We start from the raw sequence: 26,487 nt of genomic DNA, 5'->3' as shown, positions 1-26,487 counted from the left end.
CATCACCATGCTGAACCGTGTCCTTAAGGACAAGCAAATGGGGATCATCATACTGGTGCTCCCTAATGCGATCATATAAAGAAGACCAAGAAACCACACAAGCCAAAACTCGATTCGGCTCGGAAACATCCAATCTAACAAACTCGTTGGCCAAGGCCTGAACATCCAAGGCTAAAGGCCTCTCTGCTACCGGTAAGTATGTTAAGCTGCCCAAACTCTTCGCCTTACGACTCAAGGCATCGGCCACCACATTGGCCTTTCTGGGATGATAGAGAATGGTAATATCATAATCCGTAAGCAACTCTAACCACCTCCACTGTAGCAAATTTAGATCCCTCTATTTAAACAAAAATTGTAGACTCCGATGGTCTGTATATACCTCACACTGGACACCGTACAAGTAATGCCGCCAAATTTTTAAGGCATAAATAATAGGAGCTAACTCAAGATCGTGGACTGAATAATTCTTCTCATGTACCTTTAACTGTCTGGATGCATAGGAAATCACCCTACCATCTTGCATCAGCACTGTGCCAAGACCAATACGCGATATGTCACAATAGACAGTATAAGACTCTGAAATCTGTAGGCAACACCAATACTGGAGTTGTAGTCAAAGCTGTCTTGAGCTTCTGAAAGCTCTCTTCACATTCATCCGACCACCAGAACGGAGCACCCTTTTGGGTCAATTTAGTCATAGGCGATGCAATAGACGAGAAACCCTCTACGAAGCGATGATAATAACTGGCCAAGATGAGAAAACTCTGAATCTCTGTAACTGAAGATGGTCTAGGCCAATTCTGAACTACCTCTATTTTCTTCGGATCCACCTTAATTCCTTCACTAGACACTATATGTCCCAAGAATGCCACTGAACTAAGTCAGAACTCACACTTGGAGAATTTGGCATAAAGTATCTCATCTCTCAGCCTCTGTAATACAATACCCAAGTGTTGTGCATGCTCCTCACGGCTACGCGAGTACACCAGAATATCATCAACAAATACCACTACAAATATATCAAGATACGGCTGGAACACACTATTCATCAAATGTATACATGATGCTAGGGCATTGGTTAGCCCAAAGACATCACAAGAAATTCATAGTGGCCATAACGAGTTATGAATGCCGTCTTCAGAATATCCGAATCCCGAATTTTCAACTGGTGATACCCTCATCTCAAATCAATTTTGGAGAACACCCTCGCTCCCTGAAGCTGGTCAAATAAGTCATCAATACATGGCAAAAGATATTTATTCTTGATTGTGACCTTGTTCAATTGCCTATAATCAATACACATCCGCATAGTACCATCTTTCTTTTTCACAAACAGAATCGGTGCACCCCAAGGTAACACACTAGGCCTAATAAACCCCTTTTTAAGGAGTTCCTGAAGTTGCTCTTTCAATTCTTTTAATTCAGCTGGTGCCATACGATACAGAGGAATAGAAATGGACTGAGTGCCCTGCACAAAGTCAATACCGAAACTAATATCCCTGTCGGGTGGCATACCCAGCAGGTCTGCAGGAAATACATCCGAAAAAAGTCTCGCACGACCGGTACTGAATCAATAATAGGAGTATCTGTATCAACATCTCTCACAAATGCCAACTATGACAAGCATCCCTTTCTAACCATATGTTGGGCCTTCAAATAAGAAATTACCCTGCTAGGAAAATAGATCTAGAGAACCTCTCCATTCAACCTTTGGCAACCCCGGCATCGTCAACGTCACGATTTTTGCGTGACAGTCCAGAGTAGCATGACATGGAGACAACCAATCCATACATAGGATTACATCGAAATCAACCATACCGAGTAATAAGAGATCAACTCTAGTCTCCAGTTCCCTAATAGTTACCACACACGACCGATACACACAATCCACAGTAATAATATCACCCACCGGTGTAGATACACAAACAGATGAAACTAAGAACTTACAAGGCATATCCAGATAATGAGCAAAATACGATGATGCATATGAATAAGTGGAACCAAGGTCAAATAATATAGAAGCCTCCCTGTGGCACACTGAAACAATACATGTTATCACTACATCTGAGGCAACAACATCTGGCCTGGCAGGAAAAGCATATAATCGAGCCTGCCTGCCATATGATCGGCCTCCCCCTCTTGGGCGACCCCTAGCTGCCTGACCCCCACCCCAAACTGGCTGGGCAGGTGGTGGAACAGCTGGTGCTGGTGCTGTCAGTCGAGAACTCTGTTGTGGAGCCGCACTCAACAACCTAGGGCACTCTCTCTTAAAATGACCAAATTCTCCACACTCGAAACAACCCCTCCTATGACTGAATTGATACTCCTGATAACCCTGGGAATAACCTGTAGAAGCCTGAGAAGACGAGGCATGATGAGAACTCTGCACTGGTAGTGCACTGAATGAAGACTGGCCTAGGTGAGTAATGTAAGAACCGTGGCTAGCTGATACACCATAATGAGCTGGATGACCCGTCTAAGCGGGTCTATAAGAACGACCCGTCTAAGCGTGTCTGTAAGAACGACCCCTGCCACGGTGAAACTGACCCCCTAAAGGAACACCGTTGTAATCACCCGGACCACTATACCTCTTAGCCTCTTTCTCTCCATGTTCCTAGCTACGAACCATCTCTATATGCCGAGCAATGTCCACTACCTCATCAAAAGTAGCACTGGATACTCTCTCCCTCATCATAAGTAATCGTAGCTAATATATGTGAGGCTATCAATGAACCTCCTAATCCTCTCCCTATCAGTGGGAACCAACCAGAATGCATGACGAGCCAACTCAGAAAATCCCATCTCGTACCGTGTCACAGACATATCACCCTAGCGAATCTGCTCAAACTGTCTGCACAGCTTCTCTCTACGGGACTGAGGTACGAATATCTCCAAAAAGACCACGGAGAACTGCTGCCAAGTAAGAGTTGTTGCGCCAATAGGCCTACGCCTCTCGTAAGTTTCCCACCATCTAAGTGCAGCCCTAGAAAACTCAAAAGTAGTGAATGAAACCCTATTGGTCTCCAGAATACCCATTGTCCGAAGCATCCATTGACACCTATCCAGGAAACCCTGAGCATCCTCTGACTCAGTACCGCTAAATGGTGGAGGTCAAAGCCTATCTAATCTCTCAAGTTTCCTTTGCTCATCATATGCCATAACAGGAACTACCGGGACCTGAACAGTTGCAACCGGCTGGACTGGTAGTGCCCCCGGTATCTGAAGTCCTTGTACCACCTAGTCTGGAGTACGGGCAACAGGGGTATGAGTATCTCCCCCGGCCTGAGAAGTGGCAGGTGCGGCCTGAGCCGAAACCACCTGAACCAGACCAGTGCAAGCTGCTAATATATGGGCCAAAGTCTCCTGAAGGCCTGGAATCTCAATGGGCACAACTGGTGCGTGAGTTGATGCTGTCGGCTCAGCTATATCTGGAATTTGCTCTTGAGCTAGAGCAACTGGTGGTACTACAGGTGTTGGTCCAACTGTGGTCCGAGCTACACCTCGACCTCGTCCTTTACCACGGCCCCGACCTCTCGCGACCCTAATTGGTGGCACTGGTGGCTGACCGTCCGATCCGGTAGTACGTGTCCTCACCATTTGTGAGATAATAGAATAACAAAAATTTAGTTTCCAGAATCAACAAATTCGCACGACAGAATACAAGAATGTAAAGTTTTCCTAAGGGTTCTGCAGCCTTTCGAAGATAAGTACAGACGTCTCTGTACCGATCTGCAAGACTCTACTAAACCTGCTCCTGACTCGTGAGACCTATGTAAACTAGGCTCTGATACCAACTTGTCACGACCCAAAATCCCAACCTATCGTGATGGTGCCTATCTCGATACTAGGCAAGCCGATAATCTCAATAAACCAAAACTTCTCTTTAAGGTTGAAAATATAATATTTAAATACAATACAAAATTCCAGAAATACGAATACGAACACTCCCCAAAACCTGGTGTAACTAAGTACATGAACATCTAATATGAATACAAGTCTGGAAAATATGATCTATAATAGTCTGGGACCAAATACAGTAAACAAGGAGATAGAGAAGGAGAGACAAGGCCTGCGGAACATGGCAACTACCTCAAAATCTCTTGAAAATCAACTGCATGAAATGATCAACACCTGCTTTGTCCGAGAACACCTGGATCTACACACGAAATACAGGGTTTAGTATGAGTACAACCAACTCAGCAAGTAACAATAATAACTAAGGAACTGAAGATAATGACGAGCTACATAGTTATAGTTCACTTTCAGTAATTTCAGCAAAGAATAGACATGCTTTCAAATCCGGCAGTTTAAGTCAAATCAATTTTATACAGTTCAAGTTCATGTAATCCGGATATAAAATTTCAAAGATTTCACAACAATGACAGATAGCATCCAAGTGCAACAACAAAGGCAAAGCAAGTACAACCTTTTAGGAAACAATCACTCAACTCATCACAACAGCTCAACCACTCGGCTCTCAGTCCTCACCACTCACACTCAATGGTTACCCGCACTCACTGGGGGTTGTACAGACTCCGCAGGGGCTCCTACAACCCAAGCGTTATAATCTGCACGGACAACTCACGTGTTGCATGGACAACTCGCGTGCCATAATATAAATATCTGGATCCTCACAGACAACTCTCGGTCACTCAACAATCATGAAATCAACCCAATCAACAATGATATGATACATCAATAATAAACAATAGAGACTGAGATAAAATAATCAAGTAAACTGTGACTGAGTACAAACAACAATTAAGCAAATAGTCCAACATGTACACGACCTCTGTGGGTCCCACAGTACCAACATATAGCCTAAACATTGTTTCTAGTCAAATTTATACAACACATAGAGATCACATAGCTAACAACAAGTTATTCAAATTTACAATCACACGGGACAGATCAAGTCACAAGCCCCTCGGTGCACTCCCACACACCCGTCACCTAGCATGTGCGTCACCTCCAAAGTAATCACATGATACCAAATTCCGAGGTTTCATACCCTCAGGACCAGATTTAAAACTGTTACTTACCTTAGACCATGAAATTCTTATTCCGCTAAGCCCTTGCCTTGTGAATTGGTCTCCAAACGCCTCGAATCTAGTCACAAATAATTCGTTTCATTTTAGTCAATAAAATTTATTGGAATTAATTCCATAAGAAAATATAATTTTTTCATATAAATCTGAATTTTTGCTCAAAACTCACCCGTGGGGCCCATGTCTCGGAACACGACAAAGGTTACAAAATTCTAAAGCCCATTCAACCATGAGTCTAACCATACCGATTTTACCAAAATCCGACCTCAACTCAACCATCAAATCTACAAATCTTATTTTCAATTTTCGAAGTTCCAATCTTTGATTTACACCTCAAAATAATGTAATCTAGTGAGATTATTCAAAGATAATTCAATATTATGAAGTAGAAATGATCACAAGGGACTTACCTCAAGTTTTTCTTGAAAATATATCAAAAATCGCCTCTCCTAAAGCTCAAATTTGTCAAAAATGGCGAATGGGACGAAGTCCCTGCTTTGTAATTCTACCCAGACAGCCTCAATCTTGGCCTTCAATCGAGGTCCTCGATCCTGGGTCTCGATTTTGACCCTCGATCCTGGCCCTCGATCATGTCTTCGACCCTGCCTTCGATCGTGACCCTCAACCCTGGGCTTGATTGTGGTTTGATTCTGGGCTCGATTTTTGGGCTGGAATCTGGGCTCGATTTTTTGGGCTCGAATCTGGCAGAAGAAATTTTCAGTAGAAGGATATTGCAGCAGCTGTTGTAGTTCAGTTTTTGATCCGTTAACCATCCGAAACTCACCCGAGACTCTCTGGACCTCAACCAAATATACCAACTAGTCCTAAAACATCATACGAACTTAGTCGAGTCTTCAAATCATATCCAACAACGCTAAAACCACGAATTATACCCCAATTCAAGCCTAATGAACTTTGAAATTTTAAGTTTTCACAAACGACGGCGGAACCCATCAAATCACGTCCGATTAAACTCAAATTTTGGATACAAGTCATAAATAACATAACGGAGGTATTTCAATTTTTAAAATCGGATTCCGATCCCGATATCAAAAAGTCAACTCGCCGGTCAAACTTCCCAAAAATTCAACTTTCGGCATTTCAAACCTAATTCCACTACGGATCTTCAAATAATTTTTCGGACACGCTCCTAAATTCAAAATTACCATACTGAGGTATTGGAATTAGCAAAATTTGAATCCGAGATCGTTTACACATAGGTCCTTATCCGGTCAATTTTTCTAACTTAAATTTTCAATTTTGAGACTAAATATCCCATTTCACCCCGAATTCCTTTCGGACCCGAACCAACTAACCCGATAAGTCATAAATCAATTGTAAGGCATAAATTGAGCAGTAAATGGGGGAACGGGGTTATAATATTCAAAACGACCGGCCGAATCGTTACAATCGGCGATGTTCTTGCCAAAGGTTTTCAGCTTGATAAGAAAGCGATTAAACAACTTCACAAGAAATTCTCTGATTAAGATATATATGTCTTAGAAATGTTATTATTGTGTTTTCAGTAAGTTATGTGCAGCTGCTCACTAGCGATTTGTAATAAGTGTTGGAAAACTTTTCTCTAAGTTTAACACTGTTTGTTGTATTTGTCCATCCGTTTAATGTAAGCTTAAAATATTTGAAGAATCTCTGTAGATCCGTAACCAGTAGATTCTTGCTTTTATAATAAAAATAAGTAATAATATCCTGTGTCTTCTAGTAGCTTTTCTACAATTTCCTTTTATCTGATAATGGGTAACCGATTTCTGTCGCAGTTAGAACTGGAAGTATATATTCATTTTATATGTATAATACCAAAGAGTCTGAGAATTTTTATATTCTTTTATTTTATGTAATCATCAAGTGTATAATTTCGTACTCAAATCCGATTAATTTAGATTCGTACTGCGTAAGACTCATTAAATATTGGGTACGGCGACATCTTACCTATGGCAAGGCCCACAAGGGGGTTGGTGGCCGGCTCAAGAGTCATGATCCAACGTAACACTTATTTGATGAGCTTGGTTAATAATTAAAGGTTGTTCTTCAACTAAGCAATGGAAAATTCTAAAAGATAGTCTGTGCAATCTAATTCTAAAACTATTATCACAACACATGTTGAGAAAGTCATGCAGAGAGTATTAAAGCAAATAAGATTTCTAATTTAGTAAAACAAAAAAAATAGAGTAAGACAAAGTAGAAATAATAGGTAAAGTCAATAAAATCGATCTACACTTCTTCGATTTTTCTTATTCTTAATTCTAGATTTATAATCGGGCATAGAATTAAAACTCACAAATTTTATATAATTTAATTATCATAGTAAAAATAAGAAATAGCAAAATAATTTACGTGAAAAATTATAATTGATTCTCTAGATATACAATAGAATATCTGTTATCCTTTACTCAAACGCGCCTTCTATAAAATTCATATACCAAGATGTAAATATACATTCTAATAACTACTATAATTAGATATAAATAACCTAATTTTCACAATTAGGTACTCTTTAACTCAACATCAAATTTAATAAATGCTTTCAGAATGACACATAATAATTACATGTCCAATATACACTTATTATCACAAAGCGTGTACTCTAAAAGTACGAAAAAGTTAATCTTTTTATTTTGTAGGAGTCCTATTTTGTAGGACTTTAAAATCCATTACAGGCAATTAGAAATGGTTACTTGAATATGTAGAAAGTCCTCTTTCGACCAACATTCATCAATTTTAGGAATTTATATTTTTTATTTAATTTTTATTTTATAACTCAAATATATTGTTAAAAATATTAATGTAATTTTTCAATATTATATACTCATTAGTGTAGGTACACATACAAAGCGCGTACCCTAAGACTAGTACTATGTAAAGTGTACAGAACCAATTGCAGCAAGTGAATACCAAAGAGAGTGCCAATTTTTATTTTTATTTTTTGGTGTAACCATTTGGTATTGGGTATCCGCTAGTCCGACTAATTTGGATTCGTACTACATAAGGCTCGTTAAAGGAAAACACTTTCTAGTAAAAAAATTTGCATCCCAATATGATTAGGGGGTGAAACTTATTCATCCCCTACATTCATTACAGGTTCGCACCTAATAGGGATTAGAAACATTACGTCCAACATTACGAGTGAACTTATTCCAATATGAAAGCTGACATTTTCTCTAATTCTCGTTCCATCGTCCTAGTTAGTTCATGTTCTTCCTAGTAAAATGTCAAGAATAACAAATTGTCTGGTTATTGTTCTAATTCGGTACGCGCTTACTGACTCAAATGTTGGCCACCTTGTCTTTTCCGAGAGAGGAATTTACATGTTTAATAGCTATATAATTTCTAAAATAAATCAACTACTTAAATCAAATGATACACAAAGACTCCCTCAAAAATATCATTCAAATAAAGCCAAATTGGTGCCCCTTCAAATATTTTTAAAGTCCTACATAAATAGCTCATAAATGACTCTTCTTTTATCAAATAACCAAACCATTTTCCTAACCCCCCCCCCCCCCCCCCCCCAAAAAAAAAAAAAGAAAAAAAGAAACAAGAGTTCCTAGCGGCCATTACGTTACCAAAGCATGCATGAGGACAGGGCGGATTTAGTGAAGGAGCTATGATGTTATCCGAACTCAATAGCTTTGGCTTACCCTATATATATATTAAAGAACTCACTAAATGATAGAGTTTGAATCCAGTAAATTAGACAGGGACCCAAATTTATAAAGTTCAAATCATGAATCCCTATGCATGAGGAGATTGCATATAAACTCAGAAATTGCACCAAGCTGCAACTTGGTGCTGCCTCTGTAATTTCTTCCAGTGGAAGATCACCAATGACTTTTCATGGAAAAACATAAAAGATTTTCATTACCAAATGAATTTTTCAAAATATGTCATCACTACAATACAAAGTTAAATTTTAAAAAAAGAATGAGCTAATTGTCCTCGAATATACTTCATTTTTCAGCATTTCAAACACTTCTAATTCATTGATTGGAAACTAATTAAAGAAAAGAGGATCATAGAAGGCAAAATATTTCTCTCTTGAATTGTATGTTTAGAAGCGACCAAAGTAAATAAAAAACAATTAAACAATTAACCCCCTGGTTTTATTTGATGTGGTGTGATTTGACTGGATATAGAGTTTAAAAAAGACCTTGAAATTTGTATTCTAAAACAAGTCATAGACATTTATGTGACTATAAATCATCTCATTATAAGTTTAAAAAAAAAAAAATTTAAAGTTAAATTATTTTTAAATAAAAAAATAAGTATGATATTCTTTTTGAGACAGAGCACAAAAGAAAGTATGTCAGATAAATTAGAACGGAAGGGATAATTGTCACACCTCCTTTTTTCCGAAGGGATAGGGAGTTTTTCCAATTTAAGTGACATTATTCGAAATAGGATTATTTATTGATTTCAGATTCGCCACTTGGGATAATTTATGGTGTCCCAAGTCACTGGTTTATTTTAAATCCCAAATCGAGGAAATTGACTCTTATTTATGATCTGCGAACACAGAAGACCGGGTAAGGAATTCTGTTAACCCGGAAGAAGGTATGAGGCGCTCCCGAGTTCCGTAGTTTTAGCACGGTCGCTCAACTATTAATAATTAGCCTAATTATATGAATTATTACATATTTAGAACCTATTGTGCACTTTAACTTTCTAACCACCTTTATTATTTATGAAATTTTGTTTGAACAAGTCGCGATGTCGCGCACTCGTTTGTTTTTGTACACATTGTAAATCGCGCCTCGTGAAACGTACCCGTGATTTATAACATATTAATTTTTATTATTATTTGTTTGAAGTTGTGGTCAAGTCGCGTGAAACGCGCACTTGAATTGGAATTTACGTATCGTGACCATGCCATGGGAACCGTACCCATAGTCACGATAATTTATTAATCGCGCTTAAAATAATATACGATTGTTCATGAATTATTTTTCTAAACTACTTTGAGATTATTGTGGAAGTCATGATTATGGATATGAATTTGTGGAAAATGAGTGTAAATTTGCTAAGGGAAATGAGTAATATTAACCGTATCTAAATTATTTGGAAATGTTTGACAATGGTTAAGCATTCTGCTAAAATTGGAGCCAGCTGCATGTATTTACTAATATTGACTTAAAAAAGATTCTCATCATTTTGGCCAACACGTCCCAGATGTTGGCCTTTGCTCACTTAAATTCACAATCTGGCCATATATGAATACAACCCATGGTCTGTGAATTAACGGAGTAAAAGAACATAAATTCAGCTAATTGATTTCTCTAGTGGAGGCATACGTAAATTGAAACCCAAGTATATGAACTCAAAGACATATGGATCTATACACTAATTTTGTCAATAATAATGAAAAATTTCAAGTAAACAAATACAATTCATTATCGACAACTATGTATATTTCACGAAGGCATAGGGTCAAGAATTTAACAATCATGTATAGTAACTGAGCTTGGGATTCAGATTACAAATTTCAACAATCTAAAGCTAGTTCAACGCATTCCATGATTCCATCACAATATCTTGCACGACCATTGCTATTCTTGAATCATACGCCTCTCGTTCCTTCGGGAAGACCTCTGATTTATAAGAAAATAGCCACTGGGCAACTCTTATTAATCGGCTCTGTCATGCACAACAGATAAATGGCTAGGCAACAAGTTTGATTAATCTATTAGTATAGATATCATTTTGAGTATGAACCACTAATTTAATGATGTCAAACTCGGTGAGTAAAATCTGCCACTTTGCAAGTCTTCCTGTGGGCATAGACTTCTGAAAGATATACTTTAGAGGATCCATGCGAGAAATGAGGTAAGTAGTGTAGGACGATAGATAATGCTTCAACTTTTATGCCACCCAAGTCAGGGCGCAACATGTCCTCTCAAGAAGAGTATACTTAGCCTCAAAAGGAGTGAACTTCTTGCTGAGATAATAAATGGCTTGTTCTTTCTTTCCCGTGATGTCGTGTTGGCCCAACACACAACCAAAAGAATTATCCAGGACCGTCAAATAGAGAATTAAAGGTCTCCCAGGTTCCGGAGGGACCAACACAGATGGGTTTGACAGGTACCTCTTGATCTTATCAAATGCTTCCTGACACTCATCAGTCCACTTAATTGCAACATTCTTCTTCAGCAACCTAAAAATAGGCTCACAAGTCGTTGTGAGTTGAGCAATAAACCCGCTGATGTAGTTTAACCTCCCGAGCAAGATCATCACCTCAGTTTTATTCTTTGGCGGAGGTAATTCTTGGATGGCTTTGATCTTTGATGGGTCCAACTCAATACCGCGTCGACTAACTATGAATCCCAGCAGTTTCCCGGAAGGGACACCAAATTCATATTTCACCGGATTAAGCTTGAGGTTGTACCTGCGGAGCCTTTGGAAAACCTTTCTCAAGTCCCCGACATGGTCGGTCTGCTTTTTTGACTTTATGATCACGTCATCTACATACACCTCAATCTCTTTGTGTATCATGTCATGAAATACGATAGTCATTGCCCTCATGTAAATTTCCCCGGCATTCTTCAAACCAAATGGCATTACCTGGTAGCAATATGTCCCCCATGGCGTGATGAATTTTGTCTTTTCTGCGTCTTCTTCATCCATCAGGATCTGGTGATATTTCGCATAGCAATCTACAAAAGACCCGATCTCGAGCTTGGCACAATTGTCAATCAGAATGTGGATGTTCAGCAATGGAAAGTTATCCTTTGAACTTGCCTTGTTGAGATCACGATAATCAACACATACCCTGGTCTTACCATCCTTCTTTGGTACTGGCAAAACATTAGCTAACCAAGTGGGATATCGAGTCCCGATTGACCTTTGGGTCAAGTTGCTTTGTGATTTCTTCTTTGATCTTCACACTCATGTCAGTCTTGAACTTCCTTAACTTTTGCTTGACTGGAGGGAATGTCGGATCAATTGGCAATTTATGAACTACCAGATCAGTGCTCAAACCCGGCATGTTGTCATACGACTATGCAAAAATATCTTTATATTCAAACAGTGCTTTGATTATTTCTTCACTGATTTGCGGTTCTAGATGCACACTTATATTTGTTTTCCTGATATTATCTTGATCTTCTAAATTGATTGCTTCAGTTTCATTCAAATTAGGCTTGGGTTTTTCTTCAAAGTGATTTAGTTCTCTACTGATTTTCTGAAATGTTGCGTCTTCATCATATTCTGTTTCATCATCACACTCTACTTCTTGGATTGTTATTTCAGAATTAAATTGGCTTTTGAGATTTGGCTGAAAATTCCTCACGCATGTCATGTCATTGAAACAAGCATAAAAAAACTGTAAAAAAACAAAAACAAAAAATGAAACGCTATCAGGAATAATGAAAAACGGGAAATTGTATTTCATAGAAAATAAAAGGATAGAAGTGTTTGTACATCAAAACAAGCAAAAATAAAAATTTGTATAACAACCCTGGAATAACCCAGATGATAGAAAGGAAAACAAAGCAAACTACCAAAACTCCTTCCGGATGGGGAGACGAGTAGATTTCCAATTGCTAAGCTTCACATTTGGCCCAACAAGCTGCACATCGGCATTACTGGAACCTTCCCCGATTTCTATCATATTAACCTCATCAAATAGACTCTGGAACCTCTTGATCAGCTCTTCATCAAAGTCGACCACAGGTTTTGGGACTGCTGATATTGGGAATTTTGCGACCCCTGACTTGACAAAAGACTTGGAGATGTGTGGAACAGGCTTAGGAAGTAACCATGCCTTCCTTTTCAAACTTTTAGCCCTTTTCATGTCCTTCCCTGTTAATGTGAATCCCAAACCAAATGTACCGAAACTTTCACGTGGACACACCGGATGCACAATACCCTGAAGAGATGAACCCAGGCCTTTGCCCGACACAAAACCATTCTTCAACATTTTATTTGCTACCATGACGGACGCGGAGGGTAGCTTCGGACCTGGAATGCATTCTCCCTCAGGAATCTTCTCGACAGACACTGTTTCGAATGTTTGGTAAACCCAAGTCTCTTTATCATCTTCAACTTCAATAAATGGAACAGTCGTATCATTGTAAGCAGATAAATTCGCATCACCGTGCACAACTATTTCCTGCCTGTCCCATTCGAACTTTACCATTTGGTGCAGAGAAGAAAGGATTGCCTTGGCAGCATGTATCCATGGCCTGCCCAACAACAAGTTGTAGGAGACAACCACATCTAGCATTTGGAACTCCATAGTGAACTCAACTGGCCCTATTGACAATTCGAGCATTATATCACCGATAGAATCTTTCCCTCCTCCGTCAAAACCTCAAACACATACATTGTTCATGTGGATCCTCTCAGTGTCGATCTTCAATATTTGCAAAGTAGACAGAGGGCAAATATTTGCACTAGAACCGTTATCAACCAGTACCCTTGAGACAGCAGAATCCTCGTACTTCACTGTGAGATAAAGAGCTTGGTTGTGTTCTGTACCCTCCATAGGAAGTTCATCATCTGAGAAAGTGTTCCTATTTGCTTCGAAAATCTTGTTAGCAATCTTTTTCAAGTGGTTCACCGTGATCTTATCAGGAACATGGGCCTCATTCAAAATCTTCATCAGGGCTTTGCGGTGTTCATCTGAATGTATCAACAAAGACAAAAGAGAGATATGAGCTGGTGTTTTCCTTAACTGCTCTACAATGGAATAGTCTTGCATTTTCATCTTTTTTAGGAACTCTTCAGCCTTTTCTTCGGTGACTGGCTTCTTTACTGGGATGTGGCCATCCTTGAATGGCTTGGCTTTCCTCAGTTGCTCTGGGGTAAAACATCTCCCAGAATGAGTCAGCCCTCCGGTTTCATTGACTTCTTCCTCTACTTCTTTCCCTTTATATGTTACTATCACCTGTTTGTAATTCCACTGGACGACCTTTGTGTCAACCATTGGTAACTGGGTCACTGGCTTAATAATAACGGGGGTAATACGAGCCCCTTCCACGATTATGACAGGCTTGCCCGAGACCCCTGGCACGACCACTTTTTGCTTTTCCTGGTTCGCTTCAACATCAATCGGAGGCCCTTTCACAACCAATACAGATGGCTTCACGTTGAGCGTGCTTAGATTCTCCGACACCCCTTCAACTTTCAAGGGCATTACTTTTGCAGAATCTGGAGCTTTAACTAGATTACTTTCGCTAGCCCGAATCATCATGACAGACTTGGAAGAATTCTTGGGATCCCCATCCTTATTAACTATCTCAATCATATGTATCTCTGCATGGGCCGGCAAAGGATTTTGGTTGATGTTTGGCACCTCCGGGCTCTGGCCCACAATTTGATTTGTATCAATAAGCTCTTGGATCTCCCTTTTCAAATGCCAACACTTCTCTGTGTCGTGACCTGGGGCATCAGAATAATATGCGCATCCGAGGGAATAATCAAGGTTCCTTGGAGGTGGATTTGGTATCTTTGGCTCAATCGGCCTCAAAACGTCCAACTGCCTCAACCTTTAAAACAAACTGGTATACGACTCTCCAAGAGGGGTGAAGGTTTCTTTCCACTACTGCCTCTCTTTTCTATAATCTGGCCTTGGTCAAAAGCTTGGACCAGTAGGGTTTTGGTATGGTTGTGGGGGTGGATAAGGATTTTGTGGAGTTGGAGCACGCCATTGCGGGTAAGGAGGGGGTTGAGCATATGACTGTGCATGGTGAACATGGTATTGGAGTGGTCTGACTGAATATTGAGGGTCTTGTGGTGGAAAATAATGTTGGGATGGATTATATGGAGCTTGGGTGTAGGCTTGAGGTTGGGTTCGAGGTTGGGTTTACTGGTGAGGCGAACCCCTTGGGCCACGCCATGATCCAGAGACAAACATAGCGACATCATCTTTCTTCTTTTTGCCTAACAGGCTTTCAGTGCCACTTTGAATTGCATGTGTGGTTGCTTTTATGGCGGAGTAGCTCATGATCTTGCTTGACTTGAGTCCCTCTTCCACCATTCCTCCCATCTTTACCACATCTTTGAAGGACTTACCTATGGCTGAGATCAAATGGCCAAACTAAGTAGGCTCTAAGGCTTGAAGAAAGTACTCGACCATCTCATCTTCTTCCATTGGAAAATTAACCCGTGCAGCTTGTTCTCTCCATATGAAACCATATTACCTAAAGCTCTCACTAGGCTTCTTCTCTACCTTGGTCAAAGATAGGAGATCCGGGACAATGTCTATATTGTACTGAAAGTGCCGGACAAAGGCCTGAGCCAAGTCATCCCATGTGTACCACCTGTTTGCGTCTTGGTGGGTGTACCATTCCAGAGCCGCCCTACTCAGACTCTAACTGAAATACGCCATTAATAATTCGTCTTTACCACCGGCGCCTCTCATCTTGCTGCAAAAACCTTTCAAATGGGCTACGGGATCTCCATGTCCATCGTACAGGTTAAACTTGGGTATCTTGAACCCAGCGGGCAGTTGGACATCAGGGAATAAGCATAAATCCTTGTAAGCCACACTTACTTCACTTCCTATCCCTTGCATGTTCTTCAAAGATTGCTCTAAACTCTTCACTTTCCTGAATACCTCATCCTGCTCCACGTTCCAGGATGGCTTCTCAGTTTCAACAGGAGGTTCAAAGTGAGGGGTGTAGGAATAAGGATCCGTGACTTTGAAAGTTGGTTTCGGAGCATAATATTGGGTATCTGGAGCTTGGAACGTGGGTTCACTAGAAGATCGGTGGAGGGAAGCTCGCGGAGAGGCTACGAAAATAGGAGCAGATGTCGGAGCAGGGTATGCAGTTGTTTTGGCTGGTGGAGCATAGAAAGTTTGGGATGAGGTGCCGGGGTAGTGGTGGTAAGTGGTAAAACCCAGTGCATGCTGAGGGGAACGATCAACGGTAGTGGGATCCTGGGCTTGTGCCAGTGGTGGGATGAAAGCGGGATTTTTTGTGTAGTTAGCGGGGAATGAAGGTGGAGGATGCCCCCGATCCAGGCTTGATACATTTCTGCCATTTGATGCTTCAACCTGTGGACCTCCTCTTTCAATTCAGACTCTGATTCTACAATCTCCCTCGGTGGGTCAACAACACCCGTGTCCGATACTTTGCTAGTCATGACTGCCTTGCGCTTTGATCTGGTGTTATAGGGGTGACTTGCCAGGATGCCAACAAACTAACCACCTGAACAGAACCTAACTAATGCACACACAACAACTTGGTCAGTTTCAAAGCATTTAGCAGATAGGGAATCACATATTGGGGATGCAATGCACCTGAGCAGTTAAACGTTTCTAAATGCTTTGCGACGACTTCTGTGTTTCATCCCAGCTCTTTTCCAAATTTCAAATCCTGATTTTCTTTTCCTCTCTCCTTTTACTGTTTTTCGCTCTTTTAATTCTCATTCTCTTTTCTTCTTTTGTCCGACCTCTCTTTTCTTTTTTCTCTCTTTTTTCTTTTTTTTTCCTCTCTTTTTTTTCTCTTTTTTTTCTTCTTGTTTTCTTTTCTCTTTTTTTTTTATTAGGACTATGATTGAATCCTATGGGGATTGCCTACGTATCATGACGCCGTATGAATCAGATCATTACGTAGTTCATAGATATAAATGCGAAATGAAAGAAAAGAATTTTTTTTTGGGTTTTCAATATTTTATTAATAAAAGACATCTTTTTGGATTTTCTATTACAAGGACTTAAAAATAGTGATGACAACAAAAAAAAAATCTACAGACTCGAAATAAAGCAATAAATAACCTTGAAAAAGACGAAGAAAACTCGAAAAAAGTAAAATATAGACTCAAAAACTGAACAATCAAAAATACATAAGAGCCTCCACTAGTACTCCGGGGGCCTGCAGGATATCAGCCGGTCTTCGCACGAGCCTACGGGCAATATCTTCTTGAAGGTGGTCTAGGTCAACCATCACCTGGTGAACGAATGTCATCACAGAAGCAAAAAACATAGACCTGGTCATGTCTTCACATTCATGGCATTTCATTACAACATAATCAGCTTTCTCTTTAATCCTCATTCCGATAACACCCTTTTCTTGAAGCAAACGTCCAATCTGCTGGGCCCGAGCCTCCAACACTTGTGTATCTGTGTTGTTTTGGTCTTGTAACTGCTGCATGCTTTATTGTAATTGATAAATCAATGCGTAGCAATGCTCTCTTTCTGCCTTGAAATCCTTTGTTTGCTTAACCATTTCATTCTCAAGGGCAACCAGCTTTTTCTGTAAAATTGCTACTTCTTTATCATATTTTTGCTTCAACTGGTGGGCTAATCTAGCTTGTTCTTCCGCACCTTTGGCCAACTTTTCTTGAGCATTTAACAAGTCTCTTTCGGCCTTTGTCAAGTCAGCCGCATAGTCACGCATCTTCATCCTTAGGTTGCCGATGAGTTTTTCATCTCTCTCGCTCCTCATAGGCGTTTCAGCGACTATCCTCATGTCCCGGAGTTGGGCTCGGAACGCCTCATTTTCCCGAACCAATCTCTTCTTTTCTCCTTCATCCTCGACAGCCTACAAACTACTATCAAATTTGATTTTTCTGATTTGTTGTTCTAATTTGCTTATGGTGGCCCGGTATTCCTTTTCTTTGGCTAACCAAGCCCACTTCTCCTGCGATGTGTTGACAAATTCTTGGATATGAGGTCTTTTAGTTGACCGTTCAGATTCACCATTCGTAGTGACTCTCTTTCCATACTAGACAACATAACTAGGTAAGACCTCGCCCCTAGACAAATCATGTACTCGGGTGTTTGCCCCCAAATACTGGCATTAGCTCCAAATTTGGCAAACCAATTCTTCAAGAAATTGGGCATCAGAGCGGATTTCGACTACATAAGTGCTAAGATCTTCATCTCTAGGAACTGTCTGGCATCTTCCAAGTTGTCCCAAAACCCGGTACGGAGCATTGGGTTGGATGCTTCGGAGACCCATTAGCAAGAAGTAGGGACCAGTGGCGGGCATATAAACAATCTTATCAACGGGAAGCCAACCCAATGTCCACTCTATATGATCTGCGGTTGTAGATCGAAGGCAGGTGATCCAATCTTTGACCCCTTCCGGCATTTCGAATCTTGTTACTCGTGTATCAAACTCTTCAATGCAAATTTTCCCGTAGACCCATAGTTCATGTATCGAGGACGATGACAAAGGTGCTCGATCATCCATATTTGCAACAGCAAATTGCATCCCTCGAAAAACCTGACTCCGGCCTTACAGAATGTGAGGGCTCGGAATATATCTGATACGATCATGGATGCGAGGGTACTCTTGGCCTGAGTAGTCAGAACGTGGACAACCCCGGCTACCCGTAAATCAATATGCCCGTCTTTCCTTGGAAACAACAAAAGGCCTAAAAACGCCACCATGAAGGCAAAACATCTATGGGTCTCCCATTTTGATCGGTTTCCTTTACTGCAGAGTCCATTTTTCGGGTCTTCGAATCCCCTTAACTGCCCGTATCACTGGTATAGAAAATGAAAAGTGAAAGTTCCACCTTCTATACTTCCAGTCTTGATTTGTCTGCTTATTTTTAGTAAGTCCAGAAACTTGTGGGGAGTAACAGTCCATGGAGATACCAGGTACTTGTGTCTTAATCCCTCCGTGCTCCCAGTATAACCTGCCATTTCTTCCAAAGTAGGCGTAAGATCAAAATCTGAGAAGTGCAAAATATTATGAGCGGGGTCCCAGAATGCCACTAATGCCTCTATCAGGTCCCTTCTAGGTTAAATTTTCAATAGTCCAGTGAGCGCCCCCAGGTATTGGTTGACCATGTCTCGTCCTTGTTTTCCCAAATCCTCCCACCACATGTGGAGGGCTAGTGGAATCTGATCCATAACCTTCACAGGTAAGTTCTGAACATAGCTCATTTTGCACATTTTTAAATTAGGGTACCCAGATTAAAATTTTGTATAAAACTGACCATGAAAAGATTATTTTTACAAAATCTAACCGAAAACAAATCACGGCTACTTTTGCAAATACGGCCTTTCAACACTTCGGAGGAGAAGAGTTTAAGATTGTGTTTGCTAAGTGGCCAATTTTGAGTGGCTATTCTTGCAAAACAGCCTTCCGGCGTCCCGTCGGGACATATCTAGCTATTTGGGCAAAAATGGCATCGCCGAACTTTATTTATGACAATATTTCCCTATTTTGATTATTTTTGCAAAAATAGGGCTGGACCCGATGAGGGTTGCCTACGTATCCCACACCTGGTGGGAATCAAACCCGCGTAGTTTGGTGAGTTTTGACGCGTGAAAAAATAGGACTTATTTTTTCGAAGACTCTTCTTTTTTCTTTTTTCTTTTTTTAAAATTTCGGCAGAGTTTCGGAATATTTCGAACACTGGTATTTTTAGAACCGAATGTTTCTCTATCCTACCTCACTTCTTGGTTTTGCTTGATTTTCTTTCCCTACTCTAAAAGCCGGTCAACATAAAAGCCGAAACCGATAAATGCACAAGTAGCAAGTAAAAATGCATCAGAATAGTCTTTTAATTTGGGTACACTTGTCCTAGATGGACTCAACCTCCGTGTTGAGTCCCCAAAGCCAGATGCATGTGATGCAAACAAACGTTCCTATTAGGGACCCGACATAAGGTTATGTTATTCTAGATTTGAACCCTTGGGTGTATTGTTCTAGACCTGGCTTACCCGAGCGGACAACTCGAGCCGGGGGGGAGGGCAACATACCGGGAACCAAAAGGCCATCCGGCTTTGTAACTGATCCGATCCTCGTTCTAAATTAAGGTATGACACTAACAGAAAACAAGTCACGCCAGCGTGCACTTCCCAGAAGATTTAGAAGACTTAGAGAGAAGAAGGGTTTCGCAACAGTTTTATATACAGCTCAAGCAATATCAAAGCGGTAAAAAGTAGCATTTAGCACATTAGGCTCAAACACGTAAGAAAATAGATAATAAATAAAAGCCAACTATAGCAATTATTCTAAGCTTGAATTCTGAACCCTGAACCAGAGATTCTGGGTTCTTATCCCCAGTAGAGTCGCCGGAGCTGTCACACATCCTTTTTTCCGAAGGGATAGGGAGTTTTTCCAATTTAAGTGACATTATTCGAAATTGAATTATTTATTGATTTCAGAGTCACCACTTGGGATAATTTAAGGTGTCCCAAGTCACCGGTTTATTTTAAATCCCAAATCGAGAAAATTGACTCTATTTATGGTCTGCGAACACAGAAGACCGGATAAGGAATTCTGTTAACTCGGAAGAAGGAGTGAGACTCTCCCGAGTTCCGTGATTTTAGCACGATCGCTCAACTATTAATAATTGACCCAATTATATAAATTATTACATATTTAGAACCTATTGTGCACTTTAACTTTCTAACCGATTTTATTATTTATGGAATTTTGTTTGAAGAAATCGCGATGTCGCGCACTCGTTTGCTTCTGTGCATATTGCGAATCGCGCCCCGTGAAATGTACCCGCGATTTACAACATGTTAATTTTTATTATTATTTATTTGAAGTTGTGATAAAGTCAAGTGAAACGCACACTTGAGTTGGAATTTACGTATCGTGACCATACCACGGGAATCGTACCCATAGTCACGATGATTTATTAATCGCGCTTAAAACAAACTACGATTGTTCCTGAATTATTTTCCTAAACTACTTTGAGATTATTGTGGAAGTCATGATTATGGATATGGATTTGTGGAAAATGAGTGTAAATTTGCTAAGGGAAATGAGTAATATTAACCGTATCCAAATTGTTTGGAAATGTTTGACAATGGTTAAGCATTCTGCTATGCTAAAATTGGAGCGAACTGCATGTATATACTAATATTAACTTAAAGAAAATTCTCATCATTTTGGCCAACACGTTTCAGATGTTGGCCTTTGCTCACTTAAATTCACAATCTGGCCATATATGAATACAACCCATGGTCTCTGAATTAACGGAGTAAAAGAGCATAAATTCAGCTAATTGATTTCTCCAGTGGAGGCATACGTAAATTGAAACCCAAGTATATGAACTCAAAGACATATGGATCTATACACTGATTTTGTCAATAATAATGAAAAATTTCAAGTAAACAAATACAATTCATTATCGACAACTATGTATATTTCATGAAGGCATAGGGTCAAGAATTTAACAATCATGTACAGTAACTGAGCTTGGGATTCAGATTACAAATTTCAACAATCTAAAGCTAGTTTAACGCATTCCATGATTCCATCACATTATCTTGCACGACCATTGCTATTCTTGAATCATACGCCTCTCGTTCCTTCGGGCAGACCTCTGATTTATAAGAAAATAGCCACTGGGCTACTCTTATTAATCGGCTCTGTCATGCACAACCGCTAAATGGCTAGGCAACAAGATTGATTAATCTATTAGTATAGATATCATTTTGAGTGTGAATCACTAATTTTAAAAGAATAAACCATCATACACTAAACAATAAACTCATTATGAGATGATTTTAACATATAAAACTTGTTAATCAAAACAATGATGAATCTGTGATATTAAACCTACACAATGACATTGAGTAGTTGTGTAAACTAGTCAAAAATAACTTGAATCACCATATTTAGTTCAAATGAACAATCAAAACCAAAAATTTACATGGAAGCAATTGCAATGAAACATAGTAAGGAGATCAGACACAAACAACATCAGATAATCCAAACTTATTCATAATTGCAACAGGAAGCTAATAGGCAAATTTGTACATACCTAATGACAGGAAATAACAAATAAAGGACCAAATAAAGGTCAGAAAACCAGGTATGAAGCCAAGTTTAACAGAGCAGCATAAAAAACAGCAGTACAGAAGGAGTTGTTACGGGACAGGTGACGTGGAGGAGGGAGATAGGAGGGATCACATGCACGAGTTTGGGGGTGAACTCACCTGAGTTCAGGCAAGTTCGGGCGAGTTGAGCAGCGACAGAGAGGCGGAGGAGGGGTGGCGCCGTTTGGGGTTTTGGAATTTAGGTTTAGGGTTTGGGGGGAAGTTATAATTAGGTTTAAATATAATAGTGGGGAGGAATATGGGCCGTTAGATTTAAAGAATGAAGGGCTCAGATTAAAAATGGAGACGGGGCGGGTTTGGCAGACGGGTCGTGGGTCAATTGATGGGTCAAAGGGATTGGGCTGGGCCGATTTGGATAATTTTGGGGCAATTGGGCCACTGAAAATGGTTGTAGCCCAATCCGGAATTAAGCAAGCTTTCTTTTTTTTTTTTCTTTCTTGATTTTTTGCTTAATAAATTTAATTAAAACAAATCCTAAACTAAGTCCTAAATCAAATCTAATTTGTGAAATTAAATTGATTATCTATTTCTAACACAAAAATAATTAATTAACTTAAGACTAATGAAAGGAAATTACTAATATGCAACTGAAAGCTAAAAATGTAAAAATGTCCATTATTTTTGATTTTTTGTTTACTAATACAATTAACTTATATAATTAAATCATAAATACAATTAAGACCTAAAATGCTATGCACGAATACTTTAAATATTTTTGGTATTTTTCTTATGATTTTAAAATGTTAAATATGCAACTAAATGCAAGCAACAATTAACAAGAAATTTCTAAACATTCTATAAAAATTAAAATAATTAGAAAAACCTATTTTGAATTTGTAGGAGTATTTTTCGTCGGGCAAAAATTACGTGCTCACAATAATATATTTACAATTTTTACTCAATGAAGAAATGTCAGCTAATTTTGTTCTTGTTTTTACTGGGTACCTACTTTTTAGGGGTATTGCGTCTTAGTTTTGTCCTGTTTTTACTTAAATTGTGCATAGAGTTTGATGTTTCCTTCAGTATAACTGTGTTAGAGGGCTAAAAGCCTTGTTTAGACTTCTTTATCAAAATTAGACACCAAAAGACAAAAGTGCTATTTGGCATTGCCTTCAATTAATCGAAATTAACAACTTGTTAGGACGGTTGTTATGTCTAGTTTAGTACTGTATTGTATTGTATTGTATGGTTGATTTTGATGTATATAATGTTTGAATAGATTGTATTATTTGCCGTTGTTTCATGATATCATGCACCAATAATATTTAGAACAAACTTGCAATATTATAAAGAAAAAATAAGGTATGAGGTAGAATTATTATATAAAAAGGTAAAGTAAAGGATAAAATAAAATTATTTAATACAATAAGGAAAGACAAATCGAGAGAAAAAAAATAAGATAATGATACGGCCACACCAAATCGGTCGTTACATAAAGTGAGAGTTTTTGTCATTTCGTAATGACGGATTTAACGATACGATACAATAAAATTTAAATAAAAATTAAAACAAACATTGTATATAAAGTTACAATACGATACAATACAATAGCTAACAACCATCCAAACAAGTAGTAAGTTAAATATTTTGACCGGATACTATGAGAACTCTATTGAATTCTACTCATAATTTGAGTTACCAATACCATAATTTTTCCATTTACAAAATAACAAGATCGAAACTATAAATAGTTGGACATCTCTAGTTGTTTGAAAGAAATACAAACAGCAAACTCAAAGCAAAACAACATGTAAGAGCTAGAGTTTTTGCATTGGAAACAACTAGTGCAATATCAATTACCCTATTCTTGTTAATCTATTTTCCTTTCTTCATTTGCTTGTGCATATCATCTTAAAGGCCCTGAAGCTGCTGGTAATTTATTCTTTTTCAAACAATATTAGTTCTCACTTTCTGGATTTATGTTGTTTTCATGACACTATTTCAGTCATCATATTTCTTTATTAGCATGTTCCAAAAAATTATAATATTTTTTTAAATTTGAAAACAGTTTAACTTGAACTTTCTATTTTACACTTAATGACAAACTTTTATAGATATACAAATGTTATAAGTTATGAAATTGAAATGGGTGAAAGAAGAGATAAGTTATGTTATGTGCTTGGGGGAAGGACTCTACTTCTCATTTGAGAACTATTAATATTATGGATACTAATTGGATATAATAACAAGTGTACGAGGCATATTATAAGTGATATGGGGTCTAAGGAGAGTCCTAAGTCTAAGTCAAGTTGAAAAATTTCATAATAGACTAAAGTTTCAAATGGGTACGCACAAAACCAAACTTTGAACAAGCATATCTACCTATATATAAGACATTATGTGATGATCTACATAACAAATGAAAGATCTTTGAGTCTAGTTTCTAACTCTTCAAACCGTTCGCCATTTGAATACTCCTACAAGTTATGACTAAATTACCAAAGGCTGGCAGAATGCGAGTCTATGGCCAAATCTGCGATCGCAGAACCATTATGCGATCGTAGAGGTTATGCGACCGAAAAACTGGTCGCAGACCTGTCCAGAGAAGCCCATTTCTGGGCACCGATGTTTCGGTGTATTGTGTGACCCGCATACCCATTTTATGGTGCATTATGCGACCGCAGACCCGATTTCGGAGGGTTAATTTTCCTATTTTCATAACCCAACCTCATTTTGATAAATAGGCTTTGGGGCTTATTTTGGGATAATTATCTAATTATTTAGAGAGAAGTGAGAGTGTTTTAGAGAGAGAAAGAAGCTCAACTACTTTGTTCATCAAAAATCTTGATCAAGCTTTGAAATCCAACAAGGAATTATCACAAGATCTTCACCTAAGAGGTAAGGTTCTAATCCCTATTCTTGAATTTTGAGTTTGGGTAAAGATGGGTGATTGTGAGTGTGATTGTTGCATGTGAGAGTATTAGTTATACATGCTTGTACCAATAAGGTTATGGGAAGATTGTTGAGTTTAAATGGGTAAAGATAGGATTGAAAATGGTAGAAATCTTCAAACAAAACTTTAATTGAGGATTTGAAAGGCAATCCGATGTCGGAATTCGATAATTTTTGTATGGTTCAACTCGTATCGGAACGGGTGTTCGGATTTTGTGAGTTTTTTCGGAATTCGAGACGTGGGTTCTAGTGTTGATTTTTAAAATAAATTTTGAATTTTAATCCGAAACATTTATAATTTCATATGCAATTAGTTCCTACGTTTTGTGTTGAGTATGTTGAATTATTTGTGATTAGATTCGAAGCTTTCGGATACGAATTCGCGAGGCAAAGGTGTATTAGAATCTAGAAATTTATTTGTAAAGCGAGGTAAGTGCCGTGGTTAACCTTGACTTGAGGGAATAGAACCCTTAAATTATTTGTTATGTGAAATGCATGTGAACGACGTATAGGCGAGGTGACGAGTGTCTATACATCGTCAAATTAATTGTTTGCATAATTACTTGAAAAATCATATATCGTTTTAAATCATGAATTAATTATTATATTAATTGTTTCTCTTGTGTTCTTTGCTCAATATCATGCCTTGAATCCATGCTATAATTACTACATGCTTATTTGATTTATGTGACTTAATTGCCACTTGACGTTTAGCATACCAATTATTAAAATGCCTATTACATCCTTAATTTCTAAAATTAATTGTTACTTATTATCACATATTTCTAATAAATCATAATTATGGTATGCTTGTTGTCTTATAATTTCATATTAATTGTTGCATTTATTGGGGTAATTTTATTTATAAGAATTGGTAAAGGAATATATTGGAGGAGTGGGTTGCACGCCGCAACGAAAATGAAAGTGAATATATTGGAGGAGCGGGTTACACGCCGCAACAGAATTGATTGAAAATGAATATATTGGAGGAGCGGGTTGCACGCCGCAACAGAATTGATTGAAATGAATATATTGGAGGAGCGGGTTGCATGCCGCAACATAATTGATTGAAAAGAGTATATTGGAGGAGCGGGTTGCAGGTCATAACATAATTGATTAAAAAGATATATTGGGATCGGGTTGCACGCCGCAACATAAATGAATATGAATATATTGTGGGATCGGGTAGCATACCGTAACGAAAACTGAGTGAAATAATAATTGGTTATGACTGCCGAATTGACTTCAATTGTTGAAAAGAGACACTTGTTTTATTTCTATTTTTGTTGTTATTATTTTTATTGCTTACAAATTAATGTATGTGACCTGCCTTAGCCTCGTCACTACTTCATCGAGGTTAGGCTCGGCACTTACTGGGTACATGGGATCGGTTGTACTCATACTACACTCTGCACTTCTTGTGCAAATACAAGAGTTAGTCCCAACGACGTACAATAGATTTGCTCGGATTCAGTTATTCGCAGGAGACTTGAGGTATAGCTGCATGGCGTTCGCAGTTCTGAAGTCCCCTTCCATTTTATCATAGCTATGTATTTCTTTCAGACAACTTTATTTTCATTCAGACCTTTAATTGTATTATTCTAGTAGCTCGTGCACTTGTGACACCAATTATGGGATGGTATTTAGACATCGCTATTATTATGAATTATTCACTACTTTTCAGACTTTACTTCCGCATTTGTTTCTTTGTTATTAATTAATTTAAAAATTATTTTAAAATGGCTAATATTATTCTAACGTTGGCTTGCCTAG

General features: G+C 38.6%; 1 long non-coding RNA gene across 2 annotated transcripts; it reads right to left on the bottom strand.

Moving 5' to 3' along the window:
* Positions 1-21,061: 21,061 nt before the first annotated feature.
* On the bottom strand, positions 21,062-22,028 carry LOC107776217 (uncharacterized). Of its 2 annotated transcripts, none has more exons than XR_001645904.2 (2): positions 21,922-22,028; positions 21,062-21,375 (listed from the first exon to the last, which is right to left on the bottom strand). It is a non-coding gene; the product is annotated as an uncharacterized LOC107776217 (long non-coding RNA). The 2 variants fall into 2 exon arrangements; XR_001645905.2 differs by having other exon boundaries at positions 21,747-22,008.
* Between the last annotated feature and the right edge of the window lie 4,459 nt (positions 22,029-26,487).

This window comes from Nicotiana tabacum, chromosome 14 (genome assembly GCF_000715075.1).
Source record: "Nicotiana tabacum cultivar K326 chromosome 14, ASM71507v2, whole genome shotgun sequence".
NCBI classification, from domain to species: Eukaryota; Viridiplantae; Streptophyta; class Magnoliopsida; order Solanales; family Solanaceae; genus Nicotiana; species Nicotiana tabacum.
The sequence above is the reverse complement of the archived record's forward strand: the minus strand, read 5'-3'. Positions and strand labels throughout refer to the sequence as shown.